The 12,565-nt window shown below is 37.7% G+C and overlaps 1 pseudogene; it reads left to right on the top strand.

Annotated features, from left to right (window-relative positions):
• Positions 1–555: 555 nt before the first annotated feature.
• LOC127449520 (coiled-coil domain-containing protein 80-like) lies at positions 556–4,687 on the top strand (annotated as a pseudogene).
• Positions 4,688–12,565: the final 7,878 nt, after the last annotated feature.

Raw genomic sequence — 12,565 nt, 5'->3', positions numbered from 1 at the left:
AAGTGATAGTGTCATTTGACATTTCAGCACATTTAACCATCGTATGTCTTAGTGTCATTTTTGATCCAGGACAGGTAAAGAGTATGTTATAAAAGTGCATAGGTTTTGCTATTTGAACAAAATGTTGCGATTTTGTCGAGACCATAAAAACAAACCAAATAAAAAAGAAAATGTATTTTTGCATATTATTGTTTAAGAGAAGTAACATTTTAAAACTTTGAGCAGTGTGGGAAGAACCATTTGTGACCTTTCACCTTCTGACTTTCTGAATGTTATATGAAGTTTTTTGTACATCTATCAATCAAATTTGACCGAAAAATATTTTACATTTTCTCACATTTAGCTCCTAGCCCCATAGTGTTATCTAGCTTCCCATGCATACTGTATCTTTCCTACAAATTGCATGCTTTCCTCTTAAAGGGGGTTTGTGCACACATGCACATGTCCACACACAAAAACACACACACACATAGAGTGTATTATTAACAGTTTTGAAAAGGTAATATGTTAGTAAATAAATTTACTACTAACATGATTTTTTTCTAATAGGGTACAATGGGGCTAAAGGGCCGTCAATGGTAAAAGACCTATTGAATATAATATTCTCCTAAAACATTATATGGCAGAAATAACTGTTATAGCACCTTCCTAAACCCCTGTAACACAACAAATTGTTTGACATTAGTAGGAAGGAATGGATTTGTTGCAATGGACGTGTGGGCCCATTTTGCCTGAGGGAAAAGTAGAAATTCCTTCTTGAAATAGTGATGTATTAAAATTGCAAAAAGAAAATTGTTAATTTTTTACAAGCAGAATAAATCAGGGTATATATATATATATATACTGTATATCAGTGGTGGGCCGTGCATTTTAAGTCTAGGCCTTCAGTGTGATTCATACCATTAAGAAAACACAGTTTCACAGTGAATAAGACACCCTATGCCTTTGGGCATCATACATTATGTCGCAGCTAACTAGTAATACCAATTGACATTTTAAAAACACGTCCACGCACGAAAGCCAGAACTTGAAACAACACATAATGCTCAAGCAAGCCTAATTTTAACTGCAGCATGACTGTTTGTGAAATGAATGTCAAAAATCATAATTTTTCATATGAATCTACCAAGGAGGTCTATAATACCTGGAAAAATCTATCTAATAATATTTGTGATTTAAATGTTGCTTGCAATAAATTTTGTTTCATCAGGGTACACGGTTATGCTGCGTTCCATTCAGATTGGATGTGGGATATTCCTACATGATATCTCCGACCATAAATGCATTCCATTCCCCGATATTCGGAACTGCAACGCTCCCGTTAGCTTCGCAGGGGTTTGACTCTCATTAGAGACGTCTCCTAGCAACCCAACTGATAAACAATGCTGCAGCGCTAGCATTTGTGCTTCAGGTGTACGATTATCAAAAGAGATTATAATGTTTTATACACCTGTTTCTGCAGGCGTTTGTTAAACAAGCTTTAATATCCTGTCATGTGGAAACAAACTCATTTATCGATATTACTTAATAAAGTGAATGTTCATCACTTTGTATATCTCCCTGAGTGTCCACATGTTTGTGTGACATCATGCCCCTGCATCTCGGTGAAATCAGAGTTGAGAATTTCTGCACGAGCCTACAAGTTGTAATTCTGACTTCAAGATGCATCCATTGCACTTTTCCTAGTAGTAAGTTGTAAAATCCGACTTTCCGAGTTGAATGGAACGCAGCACTACTTTTCAAAACTTGATCTGACACTGAATTCTCCAGCAGCCTAATATACACTTAGAAAACTCCTGATGTTACTATAACAATGCAAAAAGCACTTAACAGTTAGCATGAAGTGAAAATCAGTCCTCCTTTCCTGTTTAGTTAATCAATCACACGATCATGCAGAACATCTCAGGTTTTTAAATCCATAAGGATCTCTTTCTCAGTGGCGATGACAGCCGACTCATCAGCAAGATCTCGCGCTCTTCACTTTCAAATTACGTACATCACTTAAAGCGTGATTACATCACTCAAGGCCAGCTAGAAGGCCTTGACCGGGACAAATCCTAACGACCACACCCACAAGAACAAATCAATCAATCTGATTGGCTGATGAATCTGACAATCTGACTTTAGTCATTAACGAGCTCAGCTTCGGGCATGTGATTTATGAAACAGTTGTCACACTTCGCTTGTAAGCATCAAGGAATAAATTCTGACTGGATAAACTTTTCATTTTGCTCTATTTGTTTGTAGATTAATTAAGAGTGGAAAGCTATTAAAAATACATAGGCAAAAAGGTGATTGAGAATGAAAGGATGAAAAATATTTATTTATTTGGCATGTTAGGCCAGCAGAGAAGGCTTTGCTAGCCCTGAGAATTCACCACTGCTGTATATATGTTGCTGAAAAGTATGGATTTTATATATCCTATCCACTCACTACCAATAGATGGCAATCTCTCTCTCTCTCTCTCTCTCAGACATCCAAGAAAAACATGATTTTCTATATTGTCTAAATCTCATCTTGGTTAAAAGATGGTTAAAAAATAAAAATGTAAACATAAAACGCGTTTGACTTTTCATTACGTAAAAACAAAGCTTAGGTTCAGAAGCTAAGGTTAGTGCAGATGTAATTACGTATCTGATCAGTAGGGTTTTGAATGATCTTTGACCTTAGAAATTAAATGTACATTCATAACCTTATTGTATGAAATGCTTATTATGTTTAACATAAGCATTGCACACTGATGCAAACAGAAGCGAATGGGCGGGGTCAAGTCTGCCTGGAAAACTTATCTGCACATCTTTTTTTATTTTTTAGCATAATTGAAATGAAAACTCTTCAGGTACAGATCATTTTGTTGGTTCTGACATGGACCCAAGCATCATTGCAGTCTTCCACGGGCTCACATTATACAGGAGGGAGGAAATGCACAATTACAGTCAAACACTTTTTGTCAAAAAGTACACAAATGGCAGATTAGCAAGGTTTGCCAGCCCAGGGAAAACATTTATACTCAAGAAGACACTGTCCACACCAATCTGTTCTAGTGTGAAATCTCCATTTTCACTTTCCTAAAGTCATTGTTTTCTAAAGTATGCAGTTAAGGAGAAATGTCTCAGTTTTCAGTGCCCTTCCAGTGTGCATGAGAGCCGTGAACGTAGCTAAGTTAATGCATTTTCAAATGAAACGTAATAGTGTGGACATGGCCGTAGAACCGGTTGTGGGTTCTCAAACCTAATGCATTCTCATTTTAATGCCTCTTAATGATTCTGTTGGACATGGAGACTGTTTGTTATATCCACCCCTAGTGATGAAGAATGGGCCTATTAACAACCTTAGGAACATATGAATCCAAAGCATCTTCCAAGTCAGTGAATTCAAATAGACACTTGTTTTGTTCTCTGAAATGCCATTTTCAAATCTTGTTCTATCTATTCCAAAGTCTTCCCACAGCAAGCTTCTTTCCTCCCTTTCAACTCCAACATATTTACTATGCTTTTATGCTGGTCATGCCAGATCCCAGAGGGTTTTACACAGTGCTTCCCTCCTATCGAAATGCACAAATGTTTTTTTAGTGCTTTTATTTTAATTTGAACCAGCTCTCCTCTGTACAAAAGAACTCTCAATCACAAATGCCTCAGAGGGATGGCACCAATAAAAATGGGATGACGCAGTCCTTTTAAAACTCTTTTGTTGGCAATTTTCTCTGCATTCTTCACAGTCCAGGAGGACCTGTGGATGTTTGGGTCTTGCATAGTGATCCAACAGAGACCACTTTTACTCATGACAGTGTGATTGATGGCCTCATAAAAGAAGGCTTGTTTTAGAACAAAAAACAACAATGGATATCTTTAATGCAGATCACATGCATGTTACAGAGTCAGTGAACATCTCTTTAGAGTAAGGCACAGTTAGAACGGAGTCATCTTTTGTGGATTATTCGTTTAGTCTCTTTTAGCCAGTGTTGTTCAAATTCACAGGACTGCATCACATATTGGTACTGAAGCGTATTGGAAAGACCCTGGATGACATGAGAGGAGTCCTGGAGCTCTATCCCATAAACAGTAAGATTAGCAACTTGCTTTGCATTGAAACGAAAACTCTTCCTTTATCACTTAGATCACTGGAATTGCAAGTTTGTACTTCAGGGAAACGGATGCAGTGGTGTTTTATTATTCAACTGTGGTTTGCACTGCAGGAAGTACATCGGTGAACCATGAGGACCTGTCTGCTTCCCTGGTGTAGGACATGAGGAACTACTTTCAGATCAGCCCGGATTATTTCTCCATGCTGCTTGTTGGGAAAGACGGCAATGTGAAATCCTGGTACCCCTCCACTATGTGGTCCGAGTCAATCATTTACGAGCTGATCGACTCCATGCAGCTCCGCAGGCAGGATATTGCCATCCAGCTGTCTCTTGGCAAGCGTTACCCAGACGATGACTACAGTCCCCGTGATGGTTACGGTTACTAAGCTTTCATGATTACATGTCTTTGAGCCACTCCCTGCAGAAAAAAGTGTGAGCCACAATGGATTCAAAAGGTCAGAAATGTCAACAACCCTATGTGAACTGTGTTTTTAGTAGATATTTACATGCACTGTGGTCATGAATTAGATGATTTCAACTTGCTGTTAATGTTAATTGTTGGGGCCTGGGTAGCTCAGTGAGTATTGAGTACACACCTAGAGTCGCGAGTTTGAATCCAGGGCGTGCTGAGTGACTGCAGCCAGGTCTCCTAAGCAACCAAATTGGCGTGGTTGCTAGGGAGGGTAGAGTCACATGTGGTTCTTACATTGGTGTAACTTCAGTGTATTTGCATGTCTAAATGGAGCTTTTTTTAAATTTATTTTTTAGCAAAACATTTATGAATTATCACTAATTAAAAAAAATCCAAGTGTTTTGGTAAGATCTATAGTTTTGATCAGCTAATTAGTTTGAGTTTGACTACAATTGAAACTACATATTTTGTCTCTCAATTAACATCTAGCGAAGCATTTTGTATTCTGGAGGCCCTTATAATTACTCATTTTAAATTCAGATCTTATATGAATTTTGTTTTGTCTGGAATTTCACTACTGCCCCCTGCCAGAAATACTGAAGTCCTGCAATAAGAGAATGCCAAGTAGAGTTAAAGGAATATTCCAGGTTTAATACAAGCTAAGTTTAGTGAACAGAATATAATTGTACCACCATATTAATTGATTTCATTATAAAACTAAAATGTAATAAAAAATAAAAATAAAAAATGTTTTTGAAATTGATGACCAAATAATAAAGAAAAGCAGCATAGATGGGAACTCCTTCAATACTGTTTAAAAAGCATCCCAGGGTGATACCTCAAGAAGTTGGTTGAGAAAATGTCAAGAGTACATGTCTGCAAATTCTAGACAAAGGGTGACTACTTTGAAGATGCTCAAATATAACACAGTTCTGATTTATTTTGGATTTTGTTTAGTCACAACATAATTCCCATAGTTCCATTTATGTTATTCCATAGTTTTGATGACTTTACTATTATTCTAAAATGTGAGAAAAAAATAAATAATAATAAAGAATGAATAAGTGTCTCCAGTAGTGTGTGTGTATATATATATACACACAGTTTTGTATCATATATATAAAGTGGTTACAGTAAGGCACTTACAATGGTAGTGAATGGGGCCAGTACTGTTGGCGGGGGGGGAGTAACAGTTGGGTCCTCAATATGTATATTGAGGAGTAAAAGTCAGGTTTTGCAATAATCAAATGAGAGAGTTTACTCTGATTGTTCTCTGCAGGTTCAATAAGCATCACTAGTCGATGAGATACAAAAGTTAGAAAGACAGGAAGTTGAAGTGAAGTTTTACAAACTTTCCAAAACAATTATAGTCATATGCAAATTACATTAAGCGTGTCATCGTACCACAATTTCTAGCATGCTGGTATGTCAACTACTTCAAACATTTTAACATATTACAAATATGGACGGCTTCTGTCTTCATGCAAACAATAATTGTTAGCCACAACATGAATCGAGATCCCATCCTTGGATGAGACAAACTTTTGATCAGATATCAGACGTTAGCAATCAGTTATGGCTACTCCTTATTTCTTTAGACATTCAATGTTTCGGTGCTATCTTCTCCTCTGGAATAGAGGCCTTCTCCCCAAGACTTGCTGGAATGTCAGGCCTCATGTGGAATATTAGGACAGAGAGCAGAAGAAAACACAGAAAGCATACACAAGGCCAAACGAAACATAGTATATCATATAGAGAAAAAAATCTCTCTCTCTCATACAATTATTAATGATCGAATCAAATAGAATCAAATGGTTATAGAATAGTTGATTAATTATATAAAAATTATAATAGATACATATGTTTGTGAATAAATATAAGATTCAGTAAATGCATATTCTCCAGAAGCTGGGCTAAATGAGTAATCACGGTTACTGTACTCTCAGTCACCCCTCAGATCACACACGTTACTTGCACCTTATAGTAAAAGAAAAATAGAAAATGGATTAATATAATAACAATAAATGAGGATGATAAAAGATAAGGTATAACTTGTAAAAATAAAAGGATTTCGAAAATCCACCCCTTCAGTACATAAATGCTAAAATGCACATCGTTTCTAAAGAACAGAGCCGCATTAGACATGTTAACATGATTTTAGTGTGATAAAATCACTTACTAACCTTATCTGTGTACAGACACGTCCATTACCAAACTTTACACAGATAAGGTCAGGAAGTGATTTTATCACACTAAAATCATGTTGACATGAATAATATTTACACATTGTGACTGTTGATACAATGTGTATTTTAGTGTTTATGGACTGGCCCCACTGTAGTCTTATTAGAAACAAGATTTTAGCTGCTTTTTTTTTAACAACGAAGTGAAGAATCAAAATTACCATACAGAACTTATAAGATATATATATATATATATGTTGGCCCTTTTTTGTGGCCTAACGATATTAACTTATTAAATAAGGACAATGAATTGAAATTATTATTATTTTTGTAAAAATCAACATTATGCCACAAATGCGGTTAATTGAGCTGAACTTTTGTTATGCCAGGAACATTCCTTTAATTGTACTGCAAGTGGACTTCCCAAACATTCTTTAATGACCTAATGACTTATGTAGTGTACTATAGACAAATTAAACTCTGCACACAAATTCAAGACATACATCTTTCATCCCAAAAGAAATGCAAAGATGCACACAACTGTAACAATTTAAGTTTTTAGTCACCACAGTGACTGCTCGAATCTCTGCCTGCCTGGCAGAAATCTCGGCTTGGATGAAGAAGCACCACCTGCAACTCAACCCAGCCAAGACTGAACTCCTCGTCTTTCCAGCCAATCCTGCTGTTGAACACAACATCACCATGCAGCTGTGTGCAACTACAGTAACACCTTCCAAATCGGTCAGAAATCTAGGGGTAACCATCGACCACTAACTTTCACAGACCACATCTCAAAGACCGCAAGATCATGTAGATTTACACTCTACAATATCAGGAAGATAAGACCCTTCCTCTCTGAACATGCCACACAACTGCTTGTTCAGTCACTTGTCATAACTAGACTGGACTACTGTAACGCTCTCATTGCAGAACTCCCTGCATGTGCGATTAGACCCCTCCAAATGATCCAGAATGCAGCAGCACGTCTGGTCTTTAATGAACCAAAGAGAGCACACGTTACACCACTCCTCGTCTCTCTCCGCTGGCTGCCGGTTGATGCACGTATCAAGTTCAAGGCTCTGATGCTGGCATACAGAACAGTCACTGGGTCTGCTCCAGCATACCTAAAATCATTTCTGCAGAGCTACGCGCCCACTAGAAGTCTGCGGTCGGCTAAGGAACGTCGCCTTGTTGTACCAACACAAAGAGGCACCAAAACACTTTCCCGGACTTTCAGCTTCATCAAACCACGTTGGTGGAACGACATTCCCAACTCCATCCGTGAAGCTGACTCACTCTCTGTCTTCAGAAACGACTAAAAACACATCTTTTCCATGAGCACTTAACCAGTCATTAAAAAAAAAAAAAAAAAATTCCTGTTGCACTTTAATCTGTTTTGAATACTATTCTGATGCTAGTGAAACTTTGTAATACAGCACTTTTTCATACCACTGTCTCTTTAAGATGATTCACTTATGTTTTCCTCTTCTGTAAGTCGCTTTGGATAAAAGCGTCTGCCAAATGAATAAATGTATATGTATTTTAATAAAATATTATGTTATTTATTAAATTACGTGATCAGGTTCTCTACATTTTTCTTCAACAAAAAAACTCTAGAGTACTTGTGAGAAAGAGCACCACTGCACTATCACTCTTATTCAATTCTGCTTTTGTATCAACAGACCGAACAATAAATACTGTATATGGAATATTCTGACATTCTCCCTCCACACACACACAATCCTGTTTCCTGTTTACAACAAAACTGAAATATTGCCAGAAATGAATAACATAAGAGGCAATTGTTTTGTTATACTGCTGGCACGATGACTTAATTTCTGAAGTCTAACAAGGCAATGATGTTATGGTTGTATAAATACATATTTAAAATAAAGGCTGAAAGTGTAAGGCATCAATACTGAGTCTGTCTAATGAAAGTGTTATTACACCATAGGCCACTAAAAGCTGATGTGTGTAATTTGGTTCAATGTTTAAATTCTTTCCTTTTAAGGGTTCCTGTTGCTCAACCGGTAGAGCGTGACACGAGCAACGGCAAGATGATGGGTTCGATTTCCAGGGCACACACAAACTGATAAATGTGTGCCTATAATGCACTGTATGTCGCTTTGGATAAAAGCATCTGCCAAATGCAAAAATGTAAATGTTTCGTAAATGTTATCCGAGCCTAATATTTACAATCAACTGCAAGCAATGTGTCGGCTGATTTCACTTTTGATTGCATTATCAAAACATTATCTGACACAGCTACATTTGCTCAACCAATGGTGTGATTTTGGAACAGATTTTCCATTTGCAATTCTGTTTGGAGATGCACAGGAATTACACACGCTGTAAGCACTGCATATATTTAGAAGGGGTAAAATAATAAACCAAAAGCTATCCACAGTAACATTTTTCTTTAAAGCTAGAGACAAAGATTTTGATTTGATACTGTCACCAGAACTAGATGTAAGTAGACAATGAACTTGTTGTTGCTTAACAAAAGCATAATCACTGTACAATAATATAATTATTTTATTCTCAAATAATGTTTTGGGGAGAGTGTTGTCTAATTCTGCATTGCAAGCTCAGACTCAACTAAGCGGTTTTACTAAATGCCACATTATTAAGGCACTGAGTCAGACAAGACTGTAAAGATGGTTACATCCGTGTTTTCATTGTGTTAGTCCAGCTAGTAGTGGCCCAACTGTTGTTAGTAAAATGATCATTACTAATAGCGGTGATTTAATTTTCAATGTATAACCCTAAAGGAAGGTATTTTCCAGTTAAAGTTTAAATCAAGGATTGCTTTCTCTTTGAAAGTTTCCTTCCGACTGTCATACGTCACACTAACAGCCATACGGCATCGTAATGGTATCATTTAAATAAGAGCAATTTGTTCCTTTGTGCAGTAAATTATTTAGAAACAATCTGTGACCTGAAATGGCCACTTGCAGTGTGTAATTATGAACTCAATGAGAATCATTCACATCACTGCTCAATAAAGTGTGACTGATTTGAAAATGCTGCTTTTTCTTATTACGCAATTATTATTTTTGCCCTATTAATTCACTTGAACATACATGGCATTATTCCATGATCTTGTGCTTAAATGCATGGGAATGCTGATCCGAGGTGATTCAAGCCTTTGGAACGTCTTTGACATCTTTAGAGACTGTAGCATCTTCCTCTGTGAAGATCGATGACTTCTGTGCACGGTCAGTCTGTTCACCAGATCTCCTTTTGATCAATTTACACAGCCCAGCAATCAAGAAGATGCCTGCTACTGCAGCAAAGAAACGGTGAAAGGGAAAATTGCAATAAGAAAAAACGAATCATTAGCATCATTACACTCTGTGTTCATGGTGTACTTCACCTGTAGATAAATGTCCAGGCCCAGACCGGCAGGGTCTACAACGATCAGAGTAAGCTGTGTCTGCAGTAAAAGTGCAATGAAAGTGTTCACTCCAAACACCAAAGCGTATGGTTTCATGCTTAGATTAGCGGCAATATGATACCTGCAACATAAAATGAAGAACAATGAGTATTATCATTTCCCAATATTAATGTACAGCGTTTTCCAAAGTTAATTTCAAACAGCGCATGCGGCTGCCATTGACTTTAGTAAAAGAGCGTCACAAAGCAGTCGTTGAGTGCATGCATTAAACGCATTTGTGCTGGCAGTCAAAAGAGTATACTCTGAAAGGCAACACGGTCGACAGGGCACGATCTGATCCGGAACGCAAAACAACCAAGTATACCCGGACCTTTAATGAGGGTCTTCGGCCCTTGCATATTAACTCTCTTATCAGCGTCTCATAGCACAAGGGACCATTCACACAGAATCACTTTCATGTCTGTCTGCGCTCTTTTGTCATTGTTTTTATCTGTAAATGCGCTAGACGGACATGTTTAACCGTTGCACTGCATCCAACTGTTTATTTCAGCATCTCACGCAGGAGCGCAGCATTTTTAGACGCTGTGTTTCTAGCGCAGGAACACAGTCAGTCTGAAAGGTCCATAAAGCCGGTGCCACACTGGCAGAGTCAGAACAACTTGATTTTGGCCGAGGGTGTCACACTAGCCAACTGTTTGGCGAGATCTCGCTCTCTTCAGTCGGAGGTATGTCACACTTGCCCGATACAAATTGGTGAAGGGGTGACAAACATAACGACACCGCTGACTCTCTCGGATTCCCTGTCAAGTGGAGTTTGCTGAAATAACAACAGGAGTACAGCATGAGCATAAACAATTGTAACAGAGTGATTTAGGGTGTGATTCATGGAGTAACTTTACCTTGTGAAAGTGTGTGATTGTGTATTTATATCCTCAAGGCTTGCCATAGTCCATATGCAGCTTTCAGTAAGGAAATTACGCTCAATAACAACAGACTGTTGTTCCTCTTCTTTCTGATTTCATTAGTCATTTTAGTGTATGAGAAAAATGCTTGGTGAGACTCACTTAGGATTACAATCAGTGTTTGTGATGATATGCAGCTGCAGTTGAGATAAAAACGTTTAGATCAGCTTGGCATCTTGTCAGTTCTTCAGTAACAGCTCATTGGTCACTAGATGAGAACACAAGAGCCCGCCCTGGCGATAGAAAGATTTTTTTCCCATTGTTGGAACCATTAACTCAGCAGTCAGTCCTTATGGTCAAATGATTAACGACCTGTAGATGCTAATGAGCACTTTGTCTCTCACCTACTGGCCGGCGATTATGTAAATGGTTCTTACACACGAAAATCACTGGAAAAATTGGCTAGTGTGGCGCTGGCTTAAGCAGCATGTTTTATAACGGTCTGTCAAGTTGAAAGGAGCTAAATATTGAATAGCCCGTCTTCAGATCCCCGCTTTGTTTCTCTAGCGTCCTGTTTGAATAGCCACTATTGCAGCACTGGACTGAGTGTTTTTTTTCTCTAGTTTTTCTCATTTAAAAACCTTTTGATTTTATACATTTATGCAATGTGCTTTAAAATAGAATGCATTTTTGTTAGGTGTGTTCTTTGCAAGAACACAATATAATACGGTGCTGTTTAGTTTATTTATTCGTTCCATCCTCTTGTGGACTTGAATGTTCTGGATTCAACACAAGTTAAGCTCAATTTGTGGCATAACGTTAACACAATTTATTTTGACTTGCCTCTCCTCCCTTTAAAAATAAGCAATAATCGATGTTCCAGTGAGACACTTACAATGGAAGTCAATGGGATCAATAATCTGTAAACATTAAAATACTCACTGTTTCAAAAGTATAGACACAAGACATAAACAATATGTGTGTTAACATGATTTTACTGTGATTAAATCACTTACTAACCACATCTGTGGAAAGATAGAGACAATTTTACAACTTCATTACCATGACAAATAGCGGTGTAAAAAATATCGTACTGTACAATATGACACTCACAATACAATACCATGTGTATTGTACGATGCATGAACACATTATAGTGCGATTTAAACCAAGCAGCGCATTGAGAATACATTGAGAGCTGTGAAGCAGTCTCCTCTGTGCAGAGGCGGTGCTGAGTGCTAACAGGAAAACAGAGCAACATATCTACAGTATATACTGTAGGCAAGAAGATCGATGGTAAACAGCAAGTAGTTTGTAGCGGTACAGCTTGTCGAATTTGCCAAACGACGGTGTCATATCCCGGCACTACAGTATATCAAACATGTTGTTTTATTTACGCCGATATGGATTTGTGATGCAGAAACAGCAGCAAAGTCGCACCGCTCCCAGACGGCACGGAGCATGACACTCATAATTAACAAAAACAAGCTTATTCAAAAATCTGACAACGCAAGAAACCCGCGATTACATGACACTTATTATTCTCTGGTTTTGACATCGAAATGTCAACAGGCATGAGTACTACAC

This window comes from Myxocyprinus asiaticus, chromosome 12 (genome assembly GCF_019703515.2).
Source record: "Myxocyprinus asiaticus isolate MX2 ecotype Aquarium Trade chromosome 12, UBuf_Myxa_2, whole genome shotgun sequence".
Taxonomy (NCBI): domain Eukaryota; kingdom Metazoa; phylum Chordata; class Actinopteri; order Cypriniformes; family Catostomidae; genus Myxocyprinus; species Myxocyprinus asiaticus.
This window is presented reverse-complemented; position numbering and strand designations above follow the sequence as displayed.